General features: G+C 45.3%; 1 protein-coding gene across 1 annotated transcript in view; it reads right to left on the reverse strand.

Annotated features, from left to right (window-relative positions):
* LOC110536854 (lysophosphatidic acid receptor 1) overlaps window positions 1-20,451 on the reverse strand; it is an 84,430-nt gene extending 63,979 nt beyond the window's left edge. Inside the window, exon 1 of the mRNA XM_021622527.2 lies at window positions 20,130-20,451. The gene's annotated coding sequence lies outside the window, so the exon portion shown is untranslated. The remainder of the gene's footprint in view (window positions 1-20,129) is intronic.
* Between the last annotated feature and the right edge of the window lie 4,296 nt (window positions 20,452-24,747).

Below are 24,747 nucleotides of genomic sequence, written 5' to 3' on the forward strand. Positions count from 1 at the left end.
CATTTATTTGAACATCTTGGCCATGTTCTGTTATAATCTCCACCCGGCACAGCCAGAAGAGGACTGGCCACCCCACCTAGCCTGGTTCCTCTCTAGGTTTCTTCCTCGGTTTTGGCCTTTCTAGGGAGTTTTTCCTAGCCACCGTGCTTCTACACCTGCATTGCTTGTTGTTTGGGGTTTTAGGCTGGGTTTCTGTACAGCACTTTGAGATATAAGCTGATGTACGAAGGGCTATATAAATAGATTTGATTTGATTTGCTAACCAATAGGTTGTTACACCATAGGTTGTTACACCATAGATTGTTACACCATAGATTGTTACACCATAGATTGTTACACCATAGATTGTTACCCCATAAGTTGTTACACCATAGATTGTTACACCATAGATTTTTACCCCATAAGTTGTTACACCATAGATTGTTACACCATAGACTACACCATAGGTTGCTACACCATAGGTTGCTACACCATAGGTTGCTACACCATAGGTTGTTACACCATAGGTTGCTACACCATAGGTTGTTACACCATAGACTACACCATAGACTACACCACAGGTTGCTACACCATAGGTTGCTACACCATAGACTACACCACAGGTTGCTACACCATAGGTTGCTACACCATAGACTACACCATAGGTTGTTACACCATAGACTAAACCATAGGTTGCTACACAATAGGTTGCTACACCATAGGTTGCTACACCATAGGTTGTTACACCATAGACTACACCATAGACTACACCATAGGTTGTTACACCATAGGTTGTTACACCATAGGTTGTTACACCATAGGTTGTTACACCATAGGTTGCTTCACCATAGGTTGTTACACCATAGGTTGCTACACCATTGGTTGCTACACCATAGGTTGCTACACCATAGACTACACCATAGGTTGCTACACCATAGGTTGTTACACCATAGACTACACCATAGGTTGCTACACCATAGGTTGCTACACCATAGGTTGCTACACCATAGACTACACCATAGGTTGTTACACCATAGGTTGTTACACCATAGGTTGCTACACCATAGGTTGCTACACCATAGGTTGCTACACCATAGGTTGCTACACCATAGGTTGTTACACCATAGGTTGCTACACCATAGGTTGCTACACCATATGTTGTTACACCATATGTTGTTACACCATATGTTGTTACACCATAGGTTGTTACACCATATGTTGTTACACCATAGGTTGCTACACCATAGGTTGCTACACCATATGTTGTTACACCATATGTTGTTACACCATATGTTGTTACACCATAGGTTGTTACACCATAGGTTGTTACACCATAGGTTGCTACACCATAGACTACACCATAGGTTGTTACACCATAGATTGTTACTCCACAGTGTCTCCTGACCCCTCCTGTCTCAGCCTCCAGTATTTATGCTGCAGTAGTTAATGTGTCGGGGGCTAGGGTCAGTTTGTTATATCTGGAGTACCTCTCCTGTCCTATTCGGTGTCCTGTGTGAATTTAAGTGTGCTCTCTCTAATTCTCTCTTTCTCTCTTTCTTTCTCTCTCTCGGAGGACCTGAGCCCTAGGACCATGCCTCAGGACTACCTGACATGATGACTCCTTCCTGTCCCCAGTCCACCTGGCCGTGCTGCTGCTCCAGTTTCAACTGTTCTGCCTTATTATTATTGGACTATGCTGGTCATTTATGTCATTTATTTGAACATCTTGGCCATGTTCTGTTATAATCTCCACCCGGCACAGCCAGAAGAGGACTGGCCACCCCACCTAGCCTGGTTCCTCTCTAGGTTTCTTCCTCGGTTTTGGCCTTTCTAGGGAGTTTTTCCTAGCCACCGTGCTTCTACACCTGCATTGCTTGCTGTTTGGGGTTTTAGGCTGGGTTTCTGTACAGCACTTTGAGATATAAGCTGATGTACGAAGGGCTATATAAATAGATTTGATTTGATTTGCTAACCAATAGGTTGTTACACCATAGGTTGTTACACCATAGATTGTTACACCATAGATTGTTACACCATAGATTGTTACACCATAGATTGTTACCCCATAAGTTGTTACACCATAGATTGTTACACCATAGATTGTTACACCATAGATTGTTACACCATAGATTGTTACACCATAGATTGTTACCCCATAAGTTGTTACACCATAGATTGTTACCCCATAAGTTGTTACACCATAGATTGTTACACCATAGATTGATACCCCATAAGTTGTTACACCATAGGTTGTTACACCATAGGTTGCTTCACCATAGGTTGTTACACCATAGGTTGCTTCACCATAGGTTGCTACACCATAGACTACACCATAGACTACACCATAGGTTGCTTCACCATAGGTTGCTTCACCATAGGTTGCTACACCATAGACTACACCATAGACTACACCATAGGTTGCTACACCATAGGTTGCTACACCATAGGTTGCTACACCATAGGTTGCTACACCATAGGTTGTTACACCATAGGTTGTTACACAATAGGTTGCTACACCATAGACTACACCATGACTACACCATAGGTTGCTACACCATAGACTACACCATGACTACACCATAGGTTGTTACACCATAGGTTGTTACACCATAGACTACATCATAGGTTGTTACACCATAGACTACACCATAGGTTGCTACACCATAGACTACACCATGACTACACCATAGGTTGTTACACCATAGGTTGTTACACCATAGACTACACCATAGGTTGTTACACCATAGACTACACCATAGGTTGTTATACCATAGGTTGTTACACCATAGGCTACACCATACAATAGGCTACACCATTACACCATAGGTTACAACATAGTTTACACCATTTCTCTCATATTAAACATCTCCAATTCAAAATTAAATCTAGAATTGTCTTCCTATTTCGCAAAACAAAGCATTCTTCACTCATGCTGCCAAAGATACCCTCGTAAAGCTGACTATCCTACCGATCCTCGACTTCGGTGAAATCATTTATAATATAGTACTCAGCAAATTCGATGTAGTCTATCACAGTGCCATCCATTTTGTCACCAAAGCCCCATATACAACCCACCTCTTCGACCTGTATGCTCTCGTTGGCTGGCCCTCGCTTCATATTTGTTGCCAAACCCACTGGCTCCAGGTCATCTATAAGTCTTTGCTAGGTAAAGCCCTGCCTTACCTCAGCTCACTGGTCACCATAGCAGCACCCACCTGTAGCACGCGCTCCAGCAGGTATATTTCACTGGTCATCAATCAAAGCCAACTCATCACCTTTCCTTCCAGTTCTCTGCTGCCAATGACTGGAACGAACTGCAAAAATCACTGAAGCTGGAGTCTTATATTTCACTCTCTAACTTTAAGCATCAGCTGTCAGAGCAGCTTACATTACACTGCACCTGTACACAGCCCATCTGTAAATAGTCCACCCAACTACCTCATCCCCCATATTGTTTTTTATTTGATTTTTTTCTCCTTTGCACCCCAGTATCTCTACTTGCACATTCATCTTCTGCACATCTATCACTCCAGTGTTTAATTGCTAAATTGTAATTATTTCACCACTATGGCCTATTCATTGCCTTACCTCCCTTATCTTACTACATTTGTAACAACCTATGGTGTGGAGCCTGTATTGTAACAACCTATTGTGTTACTGACTGTACGTTTGCTTATCCCATGTGGTACTCTGCTTTGCTTTATCTTGGCCAGGTCGCAGTTGTAAGTAGCCTACCTGGTTAAATAAAGGTGAAATATATATATATATATTTTATTAATTACGCCATAGGTTTCACCACTGCACCATAGGTTACGAATCAAAAGAGAACCATGGCACTCAGAAGAATTTAGGCTTGTGTGTCAAACCTGTTAAAATTCAGACAAATAAAGAAGTGTAATGGGTTAATTTTTCTATGTTTTTAAAATTGTTTATTGCATCAGGGATAGCGTACAGAGACGTGTTGGGCTTTTACAGCCTTCTTCAGTGCTACAAGATACCATTTTAAAGACCTAAAAACAGCATTTGTAAAGAACTACAGATGAGCAGCAGGTGGTTCTAATCATGGTTTACTCCCATCAGCCAATCAGGGACGTGGCCCCTCTGGTCTACTTGTATACAAATGAGTCACAAAGAGATACAGAATTATAGGTTATGGGAGCGAGCCTGAAAGGCAACACACAAATAATTTGCCCCAGGTGTCCATTCATTTAATTACATCACATCGATTCATGAGACAGCCCACCACAAAGAACATTAGGCAAAGACATGTGGGGCAAACTCATAAACGATATGCAAAATCTGATATGGACAGTGTTCTTATACTGTATAACGGTCTACATGTGGCTTATAGGAAGGAGGTGAAATCAAATTATTATTTTAAACCGTGTGGAGATACATAATTTATTTGTATATTCACATCGCTTCTCTTTGCAGTAATTTGTTGTCACACTCTACGTAGTGAATTCACTTTTTTAATCATTTTTTCATTACCCACTATGAAGTGTCTCGGCACACCAGACAAATGTTTTCATCTGGTAATCACTGAGCTACGTTACACCGTAGGTTACACCATACGAGGGAGAGCTCAGTTTATTGTTTTGGAAAGTTTGTTGTTTTTAAAAGTGTATGGGAAAGTTTCTTAGTAGCTAGCTAACTTTTTAGTTTGGATCCAACGATGCAGTTGGCATCAGTTGCTGGGACTGCTAGTCTCTGATGTGGCCGACCAAGGCTGGTTCTGAGGAGTTATTCGGCGTAGTAGCTAGCCTAGCTTATAGCTAGCTGCCTATCAAGCTAGCAGAGTTTTTTGAGGGCTGAATCGCAGCCCGGAACCCCAGTTAACAATTGTGTTTGGGACCACAGATTATCCCGCGTTTGTGGCTGTCTAGAACCCTGCTGTTTGTGGTTATCAGTCTTCCCTGTGACCTGCCCTGTCTGGAACTGAAATGATCTCTGAGAAATTGAAGATGGACCACAAGAAGATTGAGGTGGAGCGCGCCCACAGGACTGGAAAACCCACCACCGGCCCAGGTGACAGGCCCAGGTGACAGGCCCAGGTGACAGGCCCAGACCGATAGTGGTCAAGTTCCTGATGTTCAAGAACAAGGTAGCTGTTCTGGAAAGAGCCAAGAATTGAGAGGAACGTATATGTTCCTCAACGAGGACTATCCTGAAGTTGTGTACCAGAAGATGAAAGAACTGATCCCAGCCATGAAAGCTGCCAGAGCGCATGGGGACATTGCTTACATCCGCTATGACAGGCTCATTGTCCACCCTCCCTCCCAGAAGCCTGGATAGGGATGAGAGAGCCAAGCCTATGGGTTCGTAGCCTCAACCCCACAGCACACACACAAACACACCAACTGATTAATGGACTGCTGAATGTATATGTCTTACTCTTGCTTTGTTTGCTCTTTTCAGTATTATGTTTCTGATCAGCTACCCAGGAAAGGTCTGCAAATAGCCCATATTAATATATGTAGCCTTAGAAATAAGGTTCATGAAGTCAATAACTTGCTGACGTCAGATAACATTCATATATTAGTAGCAATGCAAATGTAAATGCAATGCAATGCAAATGTAAAATTTATAGAAGAGACAGAAATGCTTTTGGGGGAGGAGTTGCTGTATATATTCATAGCCTTATCCCTGTAATGCTTAGAGAAGATCTTATGTCAAATGTTATTGTGGTTGCAGGTTCACCTGGCACATCTAAAGCCTTTTCTTTTGGGGTGTTGCTATGTGCTAACAGTCAGTATCTAAATATTATGTGTGAAATGCTTGATATTGATGTAAACATAGAGGTCAACATTCTTGGGACCTGAATATTGACCGATTTTCCTCAAGCTGTCCTCTCAAGAGGAAGCTCCTCGCTGTAACCAGTGCCTGTAATCTGATTCAGGTCATTAATTGACCTACCAAGGTGTTTACAAACACTACAGGAACAAGATCAAAAGTCATGAAAGAGTTGCAGTCTGTTTTAGAATGGGTGGCCAGTAATAAACTGGTCCTGAACATCTCTAAAACTAAGAGCATTGTATTTGGTACAAATCATTCCTTAAGTTCTAGACCTCAACTGAATCTGGTAATGAATGGTGTGGCTGTTGAACAAGTTGAGGAGACTAAATTACTTGGTGTTACCTTAGATTGTAAACTGTCATGGTCAAAACATATAGATTCAATGGTTGTAACGATGGGGAGAGGTCTGTCCTGTAATAAAGAGATGGGGAGAGGTCTGTCTGTAATAAAGAGATGGGGAGAGGTCTGTCTGTAATGAAGAGATGGGGAGAGGTCTGTCTGTAATGAAGAGATGGGTAGAGGTCTGTCTGTAATGAAGAGATGGGGAGAGGTCTGTCTGTAATGAAGAGATGGGTAGAGGTCTGTCTGTAATAAAGAGATGGGTAGAGGTCTGTCTGTAATATAGAGATGGGGAGAGGTCTGTCTGTAATATAGAGATGGGTAGAGGTCTGTCTGTAATATAGAGATGGGTAGAGGTCTGTCTGTAATATAGAGATGGGTAGAGGTCTGTCTAATAAAGAGATGGGGAGAGGTCTGTCTGTAATATAGAGATGGGGAGAGGTCTGTCTGTAATAAAGAGATGGGGAGAGGTCTGTCTGTAATAAAGAGATGGGGAGAGGTCTGTCTGTAATATAGAGATGGGGAGAGGTCTGTCTGTAATAAAGAGATGGGGAGAGGTCTGTCTGTAATATAGAGATGGGTAGAGGTCTGTCTAATAAAGAGATGGGGAGAGGTCTGTCTGTAATAAAGAGATGGGGAGAGGTCCGTCTGTAATATAGAGATGGGGAGAGGTCTGTCTGTAATAAAGAGATGGGGAGAGGTCTGTCTGTAATAAAGAGATGGGGAGAGGTCTGTCTGTAATAAAGAGATGGGGAGAGGTCTGTCTGTAATATAGAGATGGGTAGAGGTCTGTCTGTAATATAGAGATGGGTAGAGGTCTGTCTAATAAAGAGATGGGGAGAGGTCTGTCTGTAATAAAGAGATGGGGAGAGGTCTGTCTGTAATATAGAGATGGGGAGAGGTCTGTCTGTAATATAGAGATGGGGAGGGGTCTGTCTGTAATAAAGAGATGGGGAGAGGTCTGTCTGTAATAAAGAGATGGGGAGAGGTCTGTCTGTAATAAAGAGATGGGGAGAGGTATGTCTGTAATATAGAGATGGGGAGAGGTCTGTCTGTAATAAAGAGATGGGGAGAGGTCTGTCTGTAATAAAGAGATGGGGAGAGGTCTGTCTGTAATATAGAGATGGGGAGAGGTCTGTCTGTAATGAAGAGATGGGGAGAGGTCTGTCTGTAATAAAGAGATGGGGAGAGGTCTGTCTGTAATATAGAGATCGGGAGAGGTCTGTCCGTAATAAAGAGATGGGGAGAGGTCTGTCTGTAATAAAGAGATGGGGAGAGGTCTGTCTGTAATAAAGAGATGGGGAGAGGTCTGTCTGTAATATAGAGATGGGGAGAGGTCTGTCTGTAATATAGAGATGGGGAGAGGTCTGTCTGTAATAAAGAGATGGGGAGAGGTCTGTCTGTAATAAAGAGATGGGGAGAGGTCTGTCTGTAATGAAGAGATGGGGAGAGGTCTGTCTGTAAGAAAAAGATGCTCTACTTTTTTGACCCCAAACTCCAAAAAACAAGTTCTGTAGGTTCTAGTTTTGTCTAATCTTGATTATTGTCCAGTCATGTGATCCATTGCTGCAATGAAAGACCTAGTTAAGCTGCATCTGGCCCAGAACAGAGCGGCACGTTATGCTCTTCATTGTAATCAGAGGGCTGATATAAATACTATGGTCTCTCTTGTCTCAGAGTTGAGGAGAGACTGACTGCATCACTATGTTTGCATAGTCAACTTACACACAACTCTGACACACACAGTTTTCACAGTCCCCAGGTCCAGAACAAATTCAAGAAAATGTACAGTATTTTACAGAGCAGTTATTGCACAGAACTCCGTTCCATCTCATGTTGCTGAAATGAACAGCAACACCTCACGGCACAACGCCTCTCCTCCATTTAAAAACTAATCAAATTCTATTGGTCACATACACATGGTTAGCAGATGTTATTGCGAGTGTAGTGAAATGTTTGTAGTGTAGCGAAATGCTTGATAGTTGGTGTGGATGTATTGATATGTAGGCTTCATGGGCCTTTTTTCATTTATAGTTCTGTCCTTGAGCTGTTCTTGTAATGTTCTGTATTATGTCATGTTTTGTGTGGACCCCAGGAAGAGTAGCTACTCCTACTCCTGGACCCCAGGAAGAGTAGCTACTCCTACTCCTGGACCCCAGGAAGAGTAGCTACTCCTACTCCTGGACCCCAGGAAGAGTAGCTACTCTTATTCCTGGACCCCAGGAAGAGCAGCTACGGAAAAATGGATCTTGCACATGCACAGAAATCTTTACTTTGATCCACGGCAAATCAGGTTTCCAGAAAATCGTTAATGTGTAGTGGACCTTAACATAAATAAAACAAACGTAAACAGTTAGCACCAGCAGTGATCATACCTCACAAGTTCTGGTCCTTTGTGCAGATGAGACCTGTTGGTTCCCATCATCAAAGTCTGAGAACAGAACAGTGAGCGTTTGTTACCCTAGCTGTTCACATCATGTCTCCATTTTCTATCATCTGACTCCTCCCTCTCTCCTCCTCCTCCCTCTCTCCTCCTCCTCCCTCTCTCCTCCTCCCTCTCTCCTCCTCTCCTCCCTCTCCTCCCTCTCTCCTCCCTCTCCTCCCTCTCTCCTCCTCTCTCCTCCTCCTCCTCTCCCTCTCATCCTCCTCTCCTCCTCCTCCTCCTCCTCCTCCTCTCCTCCTCCTCCCTCTCCCCCTCCCTCTCCTTCTTATAGTTAGCTAGTTCTGTGTAGTTAATTCTGCTGAAGGGATGAAAACTGCTTCCATGTGGCATTCTGGTTCCTCTTTTTCTCTCCCTCTCTTCTCTCCCCCTTCCTTCTCTCCTTGTTTCACTCTTTCTCTCTCCACAGCTGCCTTGAACCTTACTACTCAGAACTCTGGGGGAGAGGAGGGAGGGAGGAATGCAGGCTCAGAACCTCTGGCAGATCAATAACAGACACACAGGGGGGACGGCCAGGCTCTCTCAGTGGGAAGCTTCTCTGTCTCCCTCTCGCAATCTCTCAGTTTTTTTAATTTAACCTTTATTTATACAGGATGTGGCATTGTGGTGAGAAGACCTTTTAACAAGGGAGCCTTCTCGCTCTCTATTCTCTCTATCAGTCTTCCTCTCTCCCCCCACCCCCCTTTCTCTCTTCCTCTCTCCCCCCACCCCCCTTTCTCTCTTCCTCTCTCCCCCACCCCCCTTTCTCTCTCCCCTCACCCCCCTTTCTCTCTCCCTCTCTCCCCCACCCCCATTTTTCTCTCCCCCCACCCCCCTTTCTTTCTCCCTCCCCACCACCCCCCTTTCTCTCCTCTATAGATCTCTTTAACACATTGCAGGGCCCAGGCCCTGGTCTTCTGGTGTCGGCACCGAGAGCTCTGAGGCTCTGAGGGCGTCTAATAAGGATCATCTCTGGGTGAGGCTTTGTTGTACCCACAGTGCATCTGGTCAGCAGCTCCCATCCATCTAACTATAACCCAACATGTGCTGCTGTCATGAGACAAACAGCATATCGAATGAGAAGAGCTAGCCTGGGTAGTAAGCATAGGTCTGTTTGTGCCAACATTTCACTCATTGACACTTCTTGTCATGCCAAATTGTTTGGTACAAGGAGTGGAATGTTAGCACAAAATAGGTCTGGGTTTCAGGCTAGAGAACATCTGAGGACCACTTATACAACACTTCTCTTTTCTTTAATTCTTCTCACTGATTCACCAAAAATATATTAGCATACTGTGTTTTATAGTCTCTGACTGCATAAAGTGATTCAAATGTAATTAATACGTGATCCAATCTGCGTATGTGTGTCAGAACTTTAACCAATTTCTTTGTATTCACCACAGGAGGTTGGTGACACCTTAATTAGGGGAGGGTGGGGCTCGTGGTAATGACTGGAGCGGAATCAGTGGAATGGTATCAAACACATCAAACACATTGGTTTCCATGGTTTCCAGGTGTTTGATGCCATTCCATTTGCTCCGTTCCGGACATTGTTATGAGCCGTTCTCTCCTCAGCGGCCTCCACTGGTATTCACCAATTTTATTTTCAGATATACAATGAACATGTTGCCAAGTAAAGAATCATTGATCCTGGCACAACTATCTACTGTAAAAGCTCATTGCTGATCTTTGATCGTCATTCCAGGTCCACAGCCCCAACAGAGATCCTACACTTTTTCTACATTGACTCAAATCGAACTAGAAAAAGCACATTCTCTGAAGATAATAAAGTAGGTCTATTTAATTATGCTGTGTAATGCTGATCTGTGCATCATCATCCCTGGCACTGAGCAGGAGGTCCTGGTTACCCTGGAAAACAACTGAGGTAGTCTGAAACATGCGACTCTGACTCTGATTAACATGCCTGTCATTTCCTGTCATCTGTTTCATACAGGGACTAAAACCTGACGCATCACAAGACTAATTAGAAATTCACACTAAAATAGAAACATGTGGTTAAGAATATCTGCCTTGACTTTTAATATGAATTAAATAATAGCCAATAATAATGGTTAAAGTCATTTACACTTCCTATACATATTGGATTCAGCTATGTTGTATGTGCCTAATTTGTTTATTAATAACTTTTCATGTTAAAAACTGTGCACTCTCCTCAAACAATAGCATGGTATTATTTCACTGTAATAGTTACTGTAAATTGGACAGGGCAGTTAGATTAACAAGCTTTCTTCCCATATCAGATATGTTTATGTCCTGGGAAATGTTCTTGTTACTTACAACCTCATGCTAATCCCATTAGCCTACGTTAGCTCAACCGTCCTGTGGAAGGCACACCGATCCTGAAGGAGCTAACCACTTGGCTACCCTGCCGCCCCATAGAGCAGGGGTATAGGGAAGGGGATGGGGTATAGGGATGTTGCTAGGGTTTAGGGCTGGGGTATAGGGAAGGGGATGAGGTCTAGGGATGTTGCTAGGGTTTAGGGCTGGGGTATAGGGAAGGGGATGAGGTCTAGGGATATTGCTAGGGTTTAGGGCTGGGGTATAGGGAAGGGGATGAGGTCTAGGGATGTTGCTAGGGTTTAGGGCTGGGGTATAGGGAAGGGGCTGGGGTATAGGGAAGGGGCTGGGGTATAGGGAAGGGGCTGGGGTATAGGGAAGGGGCTGGGGTATAGGGAAGGGGCTGGGGTATAGGGATGGGGCTGGGGTATAGGGATGGGGCTGGGGTATAGGGAAGGGGATGGGGTATAGGGATGTTGCTAGGGTTTAGGGCTGGGGTATAGGGAAGGGGGTGGGGTATAGGGAAGGGGATCGGGTATAGGGAAGGGAATGGGGTATAGGGAAGGGGATGTTGCTAGGGTTTAGGGCTGGGGTATAGGGAAGGGGATGGGGTATAGGGATGTTGCTAGGGTTTAGGGCTGGGTTATAGGGAAGGGGATGGGGTATAGGGAAGGGGATGTTGCTAGGGTTTAGGGCTGGGGTATAGGGAAGGGACTGGGGTATAGGGAAGGGGATGTTGCTAGGGTTTAGGGCTGGGGTATAGGGAAGGGGATGGGGTATAGGGATGTTGCTAGGGTTTAGGGCTGGGGTATAGGGAAGGGGATGGGGTATAGGGCTGGGGTATAGGGAAGGGACTGGGGTATAGGGAAGGGGATGTTGCTAGGGTTTAGGGCTGGGGTATAGGGAAGGGGATGGGGTATGGGGATGGGGCTGGGGTATAGGGATGTTGCTAGGGTTTAGGGCTGGGGCTGGGGTATAGGGATGGGGCTGGGGTATAGGTATGGGGCTGGGGTATAGGGATGGGGCTGGGGTATAGGGAAGGGGATGGGATATAGGGCTGGGGATGGGGTATAGGGATGGGGATGGGGTATAGGGAAGGGGATGGGGTATAGGGCTGGGGCTGGGGTATAGGGAAGGGGATGGGGTATAGGGATGGGGCTGGGGTATAGGGAAGGGGATGGGGTATAGGGATGGGGCTGGGGTATAGGGAAGGGGCTGGGGTATAGGGAAGGGGATGGGGTATAGGGATGGGGCTGGGGTATAGGGCAGGGGCTGGGGTATAGGGCTGGGGCTGGGGTATAGGGAAGGGGATGGTGTATAGGGATGGGGCTGGGGTATAGGGCTGGGGCTGGGGTATAGGGAAGGGGATGGGGTATAGGGATGGGGCTGGGGTATAGGGAAGGGGATGGGGTATAGGGAAGGGGATGGGGTATAGGGATGGGGCTGGGGTATAGGGATGTTGCTAGGGTTTAGGGCTGGGGTATAGGGATGGGGCTGGGGTATAGGGATGGGGATGAGGTCTAGGGATGTTGCTAGGGTTTAGGGCTGGGGTTTAGGGAAGGGGATGGGATATAGGGCTGAGGCTGGGGTATAGGGAAGGGGATGTTGCTAGGGTTTAGGGCTGGGTTATAGGGATGGGGCTGGGGTATAGGGATGGGGCTCGGGTATAGGGAAGGGGATGTTGCTAGGGTTTAGGGCTGGGGTATAGGGAAGGGGATGTTGCTAGGGTTTAGGGCTGGGGTATAGGGAAGGGGATGGGGTATAGGGAAGGGACTGTGGTATAGGGAAGGGGATGTTGCTAGGGTTTAGGGCTGGGGTATAGGGAAGGGGATGTTGCTAGGGTTTAGGGCTGGGGTATAGGGAAGGGGATGGGGTATAGGGATGTTGCTAGGGTTTAGGGCTGGGGTCTAGGGATGGGGATGGGGTATAGGGATGGGGCTGATGTATATTTCTGGGTGTTGTGAGAGGTGCAGGGCATGGGAATGCAGGACAGGACAGGCCAGGACAGGGCGGAGCAGGGCATGACAGGACAGGGCAGGGCATGACAGGACAGGGTTCTGCAGTGCATGACAGGACAGGGCGGTGCAAGACAGGGCAGAGCAGGGCATGACAGGGCAGAGCAGGGCATGACAGGCGCAGAGCAGGGCATGACAGTGCGGTTCAGGGAATGACAGGACAGGCCAGGACAGGGCGGAGCAGGGCATGACAGGACAGGGCAGGGCATGACAGGACAGGGTTCTGCAGGGCATGACAGGGCAGAGCAGGGCATGACAGGGCAGAGCAGGGCATGACAGGGCAGAGCAGGGCATGACAGTGCGGTTCAGGAAATGACAGGACAGTACAGGACAGGACGGAGCAGGGCATGACAGTGCGGTTCAGGAAATGACAGGACAGTACAGGACAGGGCGGAGCAGGGCATGACAGGGCGGTGCAGGGCATGACAGGGCAGAGCAGGGCATGACAGGACAGAGCAGGGCATGACAGGGCAGAGCAGGGCATGACAGTGCGGTTCAGGGAATGACAGGACAGTACAGGACAGGGCGGAGCAGGGCATGACAGGGCGGTGCAGGGCATGACAGGGCGGTGCAGGGCATGACAGGACAGTACAGGACAGGGTGGAGCAGGGCATGACAGGCATTGGAAGGGTGGTCTACCACTCAGATCTCTCCTGTCTGGACTACACCACACTTGACTTGCTGGTTGGTGCAGGCTCGTCTTATCTAATTAGTTGTAACACTAATGACACCAGCAGCCATCAGTATCAATGCTGACCGTTTGTCACATTTAGATATGCCACGTTCAAAACATCTGGGAACTCAGAAATCTTAGGCTTTCAACTTCAGTGCGTTCAAGACAACTGGGAACTCTGGGGGAAAAATTGTTCAGACGGGGAAAAATTGTTTTGAAAGGTCTTCCAACTTGGAATTCCAAGTAGGAAACTTTGGCATCTTTTCAGAGCTCCGAGTTTCCGACTAGACGATTCCTGACGCCATGATTTGACCTTGTTCTCAGTTGTCTTGACCCCTTAAGTCCCAGATGGCACCCGTTTCCCTACACAGCCAACTGTTTTGGACCAAAGCACTATAAAGGAAAACAACAAGGTGACTTCAATCAACCTCTCACCTCATGTCTCACGTCCCTGTTATGCTGATGCCCATTGTGTTTACATGGTGAAGGTCATCCTAAGGCCTTCTTACCAGGGCTGTCTTACCAGGGCTGTCTTACCAGGGCTGTCTTACCAGGGCTGTCTTACCAGGGCCTTCTTACCAGGGCTGTCTTACCAGGGCTGTCTTACCAGGGCTGTCTTACCAGGGCCTTCTTACCAGGGCTGTCTTACCAGGGCTGTCTTACCAGGGCTGTCTTACCAGGGCCTTCTTACCAGGGCTGTCTTACCAGGGCCTTCTTACCAGGGCCTTCTTACCAGGGCTGTCTTACCAGATCTGTCTTACCAGGGCCTTCTTACCAGGGCTGTCTTACCAGGGCCTTATTGGCTGAGTTTGTTTTGGTCAGATCAGAAAAGGAATCTGTGTAATTAGGCACATCATGCTTTTATACAGTATGAATGTACATGATAACTATGATCTCCATGTCCAAGGTAATCCTCTGGTTGACCCGTGTCACGACATCTCACAGAGCACAACACTGTGTCTAAACCGGAGTGAGTTCAGTACAAAACGTTATTATTGAGACTTGGGTCCTCAGCACAGGTCAAACCAGTGAACACAGCCCTCAGAGTCTCAGACCCACTGGGCACACGACGTCATTTCAATGTGCATAATTTGGTCATATTTGGTTAAGACATTGATCAATGAGATTACAGCTTCTATTCACACACTCAAAAAAGACAGCCAAAGGTTAGTTGAATTTCCAATGTGTTATCACTGCTCTTTCAATCATTTAAAAGCACAGCAAAGTTCAAAGGTCAAATGGGAACACAATGTGTGTTATCACGGTGCTTCATCTAATAGCAGAACCAAATGACCTGGATTGCAGTTGAGATGAATAGTAAACGGTGCAAGTGATCAATGCTGTCCCAGATTCTGTGCAGATTATTACAGCAATTGTGAAGATCTCCACAGACCTGTTACGACCTACGCATGCCATCTTGACCTCTTACGACCTACGCATGCCATCTTGACCTCTTACGACCTAGGCATGCCATCTTGATCTCTTACGACCTACGCATGCCATCTTGACCTGTGACGACCTATGCATGCCATCTTGACCTCTTACGACCTAGGCATGCCATCTTGACCTCTTACGACCTACGCATGTCATCTTGACCTCTTACGACCTAGGCATGTCATCTTGACCTGGGACGACCTACGCATGTCATCTTGACCTCTTACGACCTAGGCATGCCATCTTGACCTGTGACGACCTACGCATGCCATCTTGACCTGTGACGACCTACGCATGCCATCTTGACCTGTGACGACCTACGCATGTCATCTTGACCTGTGACGACCTACGCATGTCATCTTGACCTCTTACGACCTACGCATGCCATCTTGACCTGGGACGACCTATGCATGCCATCTTGACCTGTGACGACCTACGCATGTCATCTTGACCTGTGACGACCTACGCATGTCATCTTGACCTGTGACGACCTACGCATGTCATCTTGACCTGTGACGACCTACGCATGTCATCTTGACCTGTGACGACCTACGCATGCCATCTTGACCTGGGACGACCTACGCATGTCATCTTGACCTGTGATGACCTACGCATGCCATCTTGACCTGGGACGACCTACGCATGTCATCTTGACCTGTGACGACCTACGCATGTCATCTTGACCTGTGACGACCTACGCATGCCATCTTGACCTGGGACGACCTACGCATGTCATCTTGACCTGTGACGACCTACGCATGTCATCTTGACCTGTGACGACCTACGCATGCCATCTTGACCTGGGACGACCTACGCATGTCATCTTGACCTGTGACGACCTACGCATGTCATCTTGACCTGTGACAACCTACGCATGTCATCTTGACCTTTGACGACCTACGCATGTCATCTTGACCTGTGACGACCTACGCATGTCATCTTGACCTGTGACGACCTACGCATGTCATCTTGACCTGGGACGACCTACGCATGTCATCTTGACCTGGGATGACCTACGCATGTCATCTTGACCTGTGACGACCTACGCATGTCATCTTGACCTGTGACGACCTACGCATGCCATCTTGACCTGGGATGACCTACGCATGTCATCTTGACCTGGGACGACCTACGCATGTCATCTTGACCTGTGACGACCTACGCATGTCATCTTGACCTGTGACGACCTATGCATGCCATGTTGACCTGGGACGACCTACGCATGCCATCTTGACCTCTTACGACCTACGCATGCCAACTTGACCTGGGATGACCTACGCATGTCATCTTGACCTCTTACGACCTACGCATGCCATCTTGACCTGTGACGACCTACGCATGTCATCTTGACCTGGGACGACCTACGCATGTCATCTTGACCTGTGACGACCTACGCATGTCATCTTGACCTGGGACGACCTACGCATGTCATCTTGACCTGTGACGACCTACGCATGCCATCTTGACCTGGGACGACCTACGCATGTCATCTTGACCTGTGACGACCTACGCATGTCATCTTGACCTGTGACGACCTACGCATGCCATCTTGACCTGGGACGACCTACGCATGTCATCTTGACCTGTGACGACCTACGCATGTCATCTTGACCTGTGACAACCTACGCATGTCATCTTGACCTTTGACGACCTACGCATGTCATCTTGACCTGTGACGACCTACGCATGTCATCTTGACCTGTGACGACCTACGCATGTCATCTTGACCTGGGACGACCTACGCATGTCATCTTGACCTGGGATGACCTACGCATGTCATCTTGACCTGTGACGACCTACGCATGTCATCTTGACCTGTGACGACCTACGCATGCCATCTTGACCTGGGATGACCTACGCATGTCATCTTGACCTGGGACGACCTACGCATGTCATCTTGACCTGTGACGACCTACGCATGTCATCTTGACCTGTGACGACCTATGCATGCCATGTTGACCTGGGACGACCTACGCATGCCATCTTGACCTCTTACGACCTACGCATGCCAACTTGACCTGGGATGACCTACGCATGTCATCTTGACCTCTTACGACCTACGCATGCCATCTTGACCTGTGACGACCTACGCATGTCATCTTGACCTGGGACGACCTACGCATGTCATCTTGACCTGTGACGACCTACGCATGTCATCTTGACCTGGGACGACCTACGCATGTCATCTTGACCTCTTACGACCTACGCATGTCATCTTGACCTGGGACGACCTACGCATGTCATCTTGACCTCTTACGACCTACGCATCCCATCTTGAACATGTGCGCTTTCTATGATGACATAAGAAGATATTTATAGTTACAGGAACCTCAAAATGTGGCCATGGATGTGTTACTCATTTTAAGGTTGAACGTGACATTAGTTTGTAAAATGTTCTTAACTTTAGACTAATTTCTGTATCATAACATTGATATTGAATTGTGTTTGGTTGTCAACACAACCAGATATTAACATTTAAAGGAGATCTTCTGACTTCGGCGATGTCATCTACAAAATGGCTTCCAACACTCTACTCAGCAAACTGGATACAGTCTATCACAGTGCCATCTGTTTTGTTACCAAAGCCCCTTAGAACACCCACCACTGCGACCTGTATGCTCTAGTCGGCTGGCCCTCGCTACATATTCGTCGCCAGACACACTGGCTCCAGGTCATCTACAAGTCCATACTAGGTAAAGCTCCGCCTTATCTCAGTTCACTGGTCACGATGGCAACACCCACCCGTAGCACGCGCTCCAGCAGGTGTATCTCACTGATCATCCCTAAAGCCAACACCTCATTTGGCCGCCTTTCGTTCCAGTTCTCTGCTGCCTGTGACTGGAACGAATTGCAAAAATCGCTGAAGTTGGAGACTTTTATCTCCCTCACCAACTTCAAACATCTGCTATCTGAGCAGCTAACTGATCGCTGCAGTTGTACATAGTCTATCGGTAAATAGCCCACCCAATTTTACCTACCTCATCCCCATACTGTTTATATTTATTTACTTTTCTGCTCTTTTGCACACCAATATCTCTACCTGTACATGACCATCTGATCATTTATCACTCCTGTGTTAATCTGCAAAATTGTAATTATTCGCCTACCTCCTCATGCCTTTGGCACACAATGTATAAAGACTCTCTTTTTTTTCTACTGTGTTATTGACTTGTTAATTGTTTACTCCATGTGTAACTCTGTGTTGTCTGTTCACACTGCTATGCTTTATCTTGGCCAGGTCGCAGTTGTAAATGAGAACGTGTTCTCAACTAGCCTACCTGGTTAAATAAAGGTGAAATAAAAAAAATAAAAAATAAAAATAAATTGGATTGTTCCATCTGAATTTCTGACTGAGTCTGGCTTTAATTCCAGTTTGTCTTCAAATGAATCATTGATATGTTGAATTCACATCTCCATCTCAACCAATAATGTAAATTAAAGAATAGGACTAAACCCAATCAAAATGGCAGATGCTTTTTTAAATGCAGTTTTATTTGAATGAGTTCTATTATTTCACTGTTTACTTCTATGGGCTAAATCAGGGTCACAAAGAGTCATTCTTGGTAGTTTTAAACAAATATACTTTGAAACAAATGTTATACATGGCTTACGAAAAGAAGACACCTATACCATGTCAGATATAGAGTTAAAATGTTTAAAATGTTGAGTTTGCATCCCAATATTACACTTTATATACATCACAGAAGAGTGAAATCGAACAAAACTGTTTGACATAGAAACAGCAGATTTTCTCCGTTGGTTATTAATCATGTAAAGTATGAATAGCATTCCACCCATTAGGACCCATTAGGACAGTTGACTGCAGGAAAGGGCTGCCTTCGATGTTTGGTTGAGCTGGAGACGTGCATTCAACATATAAATGATTAATTTGTAGACAAACTGGAATTAAAGCCAAACTCAGTCACAGGCTCATATGGAACTATCCAATCAGAAGATACATCTCCTTTAAATGTTGATATCTGGTGGTTGTGTTGACAACCAAACACAATTCAACGTCACTAAATATCATGACATTTGTAATCAACTAGAGCTTGAAACCATAGGCCTATTGTATTGTCTATTTCACAGTTGAATTCTGGGTTGAATTGAAACAACAGCTGTTGATGACTTTGTAAACGCTATAGGCCTAAAAAGCATCTTTAAATATATATGATAAATAAAGTATAGTCACATTTCATTTGCTCTCTTAAACATACCCTTTCGAACAACATCAATAGCAAACGTTCATCGATTTAGTTTTAAAGTGGAGATCGCTCAACAATCACTCTCACAATAGCACATTGGTAATAGACGGTATACATAATCAGGGTTGGTTAAAAACCCTGAATGGGAGACCAACGGCAGATCCATTTTTGTATTGTGGATATAACATTGAAGATCTAACATTGTTTTATAAGGTACAAATTCAACATATTTTATACAAGGTTTGTCTATGTTAACATTTGGTTACCATGATAACATAATCCCATGGTTGAAATTTGACCCTCAATTATCAAATCCAATGTATTTTTCATGAATACTCCATGTTGACAAATTACATTGAAACAACGTTTATTCAACCAGTTTGTGCCCAGTGGGGCGGTAGAGTAAAGTATACCAAGGCATAATATACCTTGGGGGTCAAAACACAGGACGAATATATAGATATGTACCGGCCAATGTTTAAACAAAGGACTCCAATAATCTGTAAAACCTACAGGACAGCCATAGAGCCTGGATGAATACATCATCTACGTGTTTTATTCTGAATAATGGGATTTTGGACAATATGGACACAGAGAAAGTGAGAACAGAAAGAGAGAGAGAACAGAGAGATCGGAGAGAGAGAGAGAGAGAGGCGGAATGTCATCGAAGAAAAAGGGGGAAAAACTCCCCAAAACGATCGATGTTGCAATGCAACACATACTGTAGCTAACATGTATTCCCATTTTCCGAAGCCCACGTTTCATCTTATGCAATGCTCTGTCATTATGTTTTGTAGTGGAAAATCTAAGATGAATTAATTAAACTAATGGCAAAGTTAACGGTTTTATGAGGCACCGCTTCTCAGTCGCGTTGGCGCAACAATTTATCCTGATTCAGCCGCACAGTCTCCAGTCCTGCGCGTAACATACCTATTACATTTAAGTTAATCAGAAATCTAAAATATACTTACTGTTGTTCCTTCTCAGCGATATTTCGAAAATGTTGCTTGAACCTCAAAAATATATTATTTCGGAGTGTCTACCAAAATCCCCAAAAAAAGTGAACTCCGTTATTCAGGTCGTCCGTCAGAATCGCATGTGTTGATTCTTCCAATCCAAGCAAATGATAATTAATCTTTTAATTTTACAGTCCATGAAGAGAAGTGTGTTTTTGTTTATTTCTGATTGAATAGTTCCCGAGGGCTCCGTCTCTCTCTCTCTTCTTTCCGTGCCTCCTTCTCTCGTACCTCACAGAGCCCTGTGTGCCACTCGACAGAACGGGACCACTGTCTGCACATGACGTCACACACTACACACACGATTTTTTTCTTGAGTGCGTAATTGAAAACACATTTTTCAGAGACTTGTAAAGAGAGAGAGAGAGAGAGAGAGAGCTAGAGAGACAGTTAGATTCCTGTTTTCTACTTTAATAATACTGAACAAAAATATAAACACAACATGCAACAATTTCAAAGAGTTCAAATTAGTCAATCGAAGTGAATTAATTAGGTCCTAATCTATGGATTTCACATGACTGGGAATACAGATCTGCATCTGTTGGTCACAGACACCTTAACAAAAGATAGGGTTGTGGATCAGAAAACCAGTCAGTATCAGAGTTGATCAGGCTGTTGATCGTAGCCTGTGGAATGTTGTCCCACTCCTCTTCAATGGCTGTGGGAAGTTGCTGGATATTGGCCTGAACTGGAACACGTTGCCGTACACGTCGATCCAGAGCAGCCCAAACATGCTCAATGGGTGACGTGTCTGGTGAGTATGCAGGCCATGGAAGAATTGGTACAAATCCTTGCGACAAGAGGACATGCATTATCATGCTGAAACATGAGGTGATGGCAGCAGATGAATGGAATGACAATGGGCCTCAGGATCTCGTCACGGCATCTCTGTGCATTGATAAAATGCATTTATGTTCATGGTCCGTAGCTTATGCCATGGGGCACTCTGTTCACAACATTGACATCAGCAAACTGCTCACCCACACACTGTGGTTGTGAGGCAGGTTGGACTTACTGCTAAATTCTCTAAAACTACGTTGGAGACGGCTTTAGGTAGAAAAATGAACATTCAATTATCTGGCAACAGCTCTGCTGGACATTCCTGTAGTCAAAATTTCACATTTTAGAGAGGCCTTTTATTGTCCCCCAGCACAAGGTGCACCTGTGTAATGATCATGCTGTTTAATCAGCTTCTTGCAATGCCACACCTGTCAGGTGGATGGATTATCTTCCGGGATGTAAACAAATTTGTGCAAAACATTTTAGAAAAATACTTTTTCTTTGTGCATATGAAACATTTCTTGGATGTTTTTTTTCAGCTGAAACATGAGACCAACACTTTGCATGTTGCTTTCATATTTTTGTTCCGTGTATTTTTGTTTTGCTCTGGCAGAACTGTTGTACATGTAGGACACTTTATTTAATACATTGCCATATTTTCCCTTTAAGTAAGCAGGTTACCACAAAGTTTAATATTTCCGAAATGGCCTGATTTGTGAGATCAGTGCATCAAATCAATGACATTTCTATTGGGGGAGTACACATCTTTTCCAGATGTAATCGCAGCTGCAGCGAAATGCTTGTGTTTCTAGCTCCAACAGTTCAGTAATATATAATGCTTATGTTATCCAAGATGACGTAGCAGTCAGACATCTTTTGTCCTCGTCTTGTCCTGTCCCGTGTATATATCTTTTTATATCTCTTCGAATCTCTTTTTTATATTTCTCTAAACGTCAAAACACTCTCCTGCAACCCGCATCACCCAATGTGGTGCGGATCTGTTTTTTTCTAAAGTATTATTCACATCGAATCTGAAATCCCCCAACAGAAGCTAGCCAGCTCACTCGCTACTAGCTAGTAGTCAGCTAACCACTGCTAGAGGTCATCAGCAAACCTTTAGCTCGGAAAGCTCTCGCCAGTTTGTACAACGTGACTCAAACCAGAGCATGCCGGACCTATTTTCTCTCAATATCCCCGGATTCCTACTGCAAGCTCTGGATATTCTCACCTGGATCTTCACAGCTAGCTAGCTGCTATCCGAGTACTGGCTAACAGTACAGTCCCGGAGCAAGCCCTTTCTCCCGGCTACCTAAAGAGGCCCATCAGCCACTCCTTGGCTACAATACCCGGACCCCTTCTACTGCTGGTACGGGACACGGAACCTCGCCGATCCTTCACGACTGGACTACGACGTAATCTGCTTGAGGGGATACTCAACTGGCCTCTACATCGCGCCGTCCCCTGAATGCCCATCTGCTTGACGCGGCCCTCTAGCTGCTAGCTGGCTAGAGCATATTGGACTGTTAGCTGTATAGATCCATCGGCCAATCTCTTGGGCCACTATACCTATTTTGCCAATTGGACTTGGACCCCTCTGCTACTCAGAACCCTACTAATCCATCACGACTGGTCTATCGACGTCACCACACGCGGAGGCCAAAACAGAGATTCCTCCATCGAGACATCCCTCTAAGGCCCTTCTGCAAGCTTGCTTGCCCCGGCCTGCTAGCTGTCTGAATCGCTGTGTCTCCAGCCAGCTTAATTACTCACTGGACCCCTATGATCACCCAGCTACACATGCCTCTCCCTAATATCAATATGCCTTGTCCATTACTGTCCTGGTTAGTGATTATTGTCTTAATTCACTGTAGAGCCTCCAGCCCTGCTCAATATGCCTTAACCTACCATTTAGTTCTGACTACCACATATGTGGTGATATCACCTGGTTTAAACGTCTCTAGAGACAAGATCTCTCTCATCATTACTCAATGCCTAGGTTTACCTCCAATGGACTCTCTTCCTACCTTACCTTTGTCTGTACATTATGCCTTGAATCTATTCTCACGCCCAGAAACCTGCTCCTTTCACTCTCTGCTCTGAACGCACTAAGCGACCAGTCCTGATAGCCTTTAGCCGTACCCTCATCCTACTCCTCCTCTGTTCCTCTGGCGATGTAGAGGTGAATCCAAGCACTGGAGTGCCTAGCTCCACTCCCATTCCCTAGGCGCTCTCTTTTGATGACTTCTGTAACCGTAATAGCCTTGGTTTCATGCATGTTAACATCAGAAGCCTCCTCCCTAAGTTTATTTTATTCACTGCTTTAGCACACTCTGCCGACCCGGATGTTCTAGCCGTGTCTGAATCCTGTTAAGCATTTCACAGTTTAGGTCACCTAGCAGCACGAGCTCTGAAGATAGCTGGGCGGCAATCAATTAAAATATGGTGTCCAGGGCACAGCTGGGGGCAAAGGGTGGTCTATAGCAAGCGGCAACAGTAAGAGACTTTTTAAAAGTAGAAATTCGAATTGTGTGGGTACAGACCTGGATAGTAAGACAGATCTCTGCAGTAGATTGCAGCACCGCACCCTTTGGCAGTTCTATCTTGGTGGAAAATGTTATAGCTAGTTAGCTGGCTAGCTTCTGATGGGGGTTCCGGTAATAAAGTATAAAAATAGTAGATCCGTACCACATTGGGTGAGGCAGGTTGTAGGAGAGTATATTCAGTCCGTGGATGGAAAGTGAGATTAAATATATTCTAAATATATATGAAGAAAACGATATATACATGGGACAGGACGGGACAAGACAAAGACTGCTACGCCATCTTGTTATACAACATCTAACTGAGAAAAGGTTTCCCAACACTAGGTATACCTGCTCTAAGCTATTTTTATTTTTATTTTTTTTGTATTTATAGTTTGTCATCTTGGAGCATACCATTAGCCACACAATCTAGAGAGAGAAGGCGTAAATTCAAAACCAACAATTCAAGGGTAGCACCTCCGTCAATCGCTTCGTTACACATTGTTATCAAGGTTTTACAAATGCTGCAGCAAATCGATGTCTGACTGACATTTAATGCCAAGTTTATCTGAACTAATGACTGTTTAGTAAAATATACACTAAAGTGACCTGGAAATACTATGACATATGGTGACATTGCTAAAATAACGTTAGCTAGCTAAAATGTTGTTGCTCTCCCCTCAATCTTAGCTAGTTCGCTAAAGTTATACTGCTTCTAAAGTCAATCTGGAGACATCATAACGATGATAAAAGAGTGTCCTAATAACAGAGTTTCTTATAAAGAGAAGGAATAATACTGGACATACAGTAGTTGTCTTTGTGATTAACAGTTTTTTTGAGAGTGGCACAAATCATGCTTCATTTACAGCCAATGTTAAATGTTTATCATTTTAACCTAGGAAAAGACACCCTTAATCTTAGACTTGGGACCACACAGCCACTCTACTTCATTGTCTTGGCTGTGTTCTTAGGGTCTTTGTCCTGTTGGAAGGTGAACCTTCTCCCCAGTCTGAAGTCCTGAGCACTCTGGAGCAGGTTTTCATCAAGGATCTCGCTGTACTTTGCTCCGTTCATCTTTCCCTTGATCCTGACTAGTCTCCCAGTCCCTGCCGCTGAAAAACATCCCCACTGCGTGATGCTGCCACCATCATGCTTCACCTTAGGGATGGTGACAAGTTTCCTCATAACATGACGCTTGGCATTCAGGCCAAAGAGTTCAATTTCAGTTCCATCAGACCAGATAATCTTGTTTCTCATGGTCTGAGAGTCCC

Source organism: Oncorhynchus mykiss, chromosome 12, assembly GCF_013265735.2.
Source record: "Oncorhynchus mykiss isolate Arlee chromosome 12, USDA_OmykA_1.1, whole genome shotgun sequence".
In the NCBI taxonomy this organism is placed as follows: Eukaryota; Metazoa; Chordata; class Actinopteri; order Salmoniformes; family Salmonidae; genus Oncorhynchus; species Oncorhynchus mykiss.